The sequence below is a fragment of the Aulostomus chinensis genome, chromosome 1 (assembly GCF_037954235.1).
Source record: "Aulostomus chinensis isolate RoL2024-O1b breed Wild chromosome 1, RoL_Achi_v1.0, whole genome shotgun sequence".
In the NCBI taxonomy this organism is placed as follows: domain Eukaryota; kingdom Metazoa; phylum Chordata; class Actinopteri; order Syngnathiformes; family Aulostomidae; genus Aulostomus; species Aulostomus chinensis.
Window position 1 is genome coordinate 17,351,939 of NC_141320.1, and position 2,638 is coordinate 17,354,576.

Consider the following 2,638-nt stretch of genomic DNA (forward strand, 5'->3'; position numbering starts at 1 on the left):
AATGATCTCAAAATGATGCGACAGTGATGTAGTAAGAATTGCTAAAGAACTCAAAATGATGCTAACAGTAATGGAGTGAAACTTTCGAATAACCTCAAAGTGATGCTGACAGTCATGTAGTAAGTGTTGCTACAAACCTCAAAATAATGCGAAAGTAATGTAGTAAAAGTTGCTACGAACCTCAAAATATTGCGACAGTGTTGTCGGAAGGATTGCTAATGAACTCAAAATGATGCGAAAGTAATGTAGTGATAGTTTCTAAGAAACTCAGTGATGCTTAAAGTAATGTAGTAAGAGTTTCGAACAACCTCAAAGTGATGCTGACAGTAATTTAGTAAGAGTTGCTAATGAACTAAATTTAATGCTACAGTGATGTCGTGAGAATTGCTCAACAACTCAAAATGATGCTAACAGTAATGTAGTGATAGTTGCTAATAAACTCAAAGTGATGCTGACATTAATGTAGTAAGAGTTGCTACAAACCTTAAAATAATGCAACAATAATGTAGTAAAAGTTGCTACGAACCTCAAAATAATGCGACAGTGATGTCAGAAGAATTGCTAAAGATCTCAAAATGATGCGACAGTGATGTAGTAAGAATTGCTAATGAACTCAAAATGATGCTAACAGTAATGGAGTGAAAGTTTCCAATAACCTCAAAGTGATGCTGACAGTCATGTAGTAAGAGTTGCTACGAACCTCAAAATATTGCGACAGTGATGTCGGAAGAATTGCTAATGAACTCAAAATGATGCTAACTGTAATGTAGTGATAGTTGCTAATCAAGTCAGTGATGCTTACAGTAACGTAGTAAGTGTTTCGAACAACCTCAAAGTGATGCTGACAGTCATGTAGTAAGAGTTGCTACGAACCTCAAAATAATGCGACAGTGATGTCAGAAGAATTGTTCATGAATTCAAAATGATGCTAACAGTAATGTAGTGATAGTTGCTAATCAAGTCAGTAATGCTTACATTAATGTAGTAAGAGTTGCGACGAACCTCAAAATAATGCGACACTGATGTCAGAAGAATTGCTAAAGATCTCAAAATGATGCGACTATGATTTAGTAAGAATTGCTAATGAACTCAAAATGATGCTAACAGTAATGCAGTGAAAGTTTCCAATAACCTCAAAGTGATGCTGACAGTCATGTAGTAAGAGTTGCTACGAACCTCAAAATAATGCGACAGTAATGTCGGAAGAATTGCTAATGAACTCAAAATGATGCTAACAGTAATGGAGTGAAACTTTCGAATAACCTCAAAGTGATGCTTACAGTCATGTAGTAAGTGTTGCTACGAACCTCAAAACCATGCGACAGTAATGTAGTAAAAGTTGCTACGAACCTCAAAATATTGCGACAGTGAGATCGGAAGAATTGCTAATGAACTCAAGATGATGCTAACAGTAATGGAGTGAAACTTTCGAATAACGTCAAAGTGATGCTGACAGTCATGTACGAAGAGTTGCTACGAACCTCAAAATAATGCGACAGTGATGTCGGAAGAACTGCTAATGATCTCAAAATGATGTGACAGTGATGTAGTAAGAATTGCTAATGAACTTAAATGATGCTGACAGTAATGTAGTGATAGTTGCTAAGAAACTCAGTGATGCTTACAGTAATGTAGTAAGAGTTGCTACCAACCTCAAAATATTGCGACAGTGATGTAGTAAGAATTGATAATGAACTCAAAATGATGCTAACAGTAATGGAGTGAAACTTTCGAATAACGTCAAAGTGATGCTGACAGTCATGTACTAAGAGTTGCTACGAACCTCAAAATAATGCGACATTGATGTCGGAAGAATTGCTCATGAACTCAAAATGATGCTAACAATAATGTAGTGATAGTTGCTAATCAAGTCAGTAATGCTTACAGTAATGTAGTAAGAGTTGCTACGAACCTCAAAATAATGCGACAGTGATGTCAGAAGAATTGCTAAAGATCTCAAAATGATGCGACAGTGATGTAGGAAGAACTGCAAATGAACTCAAAATGATGCTAACAGTAATGTAGTGATAGTTGCTAATCAAGTCAGTGATGCTTACAGTAATGTAGTAAGTGTTTCGAATAACCTCAAAGTGATGCTGACAGTCATGTAGTAAGAGTTGCTACGAACCTCAAAATAATGCGACAGTGATGTCAGAAGAATTGCTAAAGATCTTAAAATGATGCGACAGTGATTTAGTCAGAATTGCTCATGAACTCAAAATGATGCTAACAGTAATGTAGTGATAGGTGCTAATCAAGTCAGTGATGCTTACAGTAATGTAGTAAGTGTTTCGAATAACCTCTAAGTGATGCTGACAGTCATGTAGTAAGAGTTGCTACGAACCTCAAAATAATGCGACAGTAGTGTCGTAAAAGTTGCTACGAACCTCAAAATATTGCGAAAGTGATGTCGGAAGAATTGCTAATGAACTTAAAATGATGCTAACAGTAATGTAGTGATAGTTGCTAATCAACTCAGTGATGCTGACAGTAATGTAGTAAGAGTTTCGAATAACCTCAAAAGTGATGGTGACAGTCATGTAGGAAGAGTTGCTACGAACCTCAAAATAATGCGACAGTGATGTCGGAAGAATTGCTAATGATCTCAAAATGATGCGACAGTGATGTCGAAAGAATT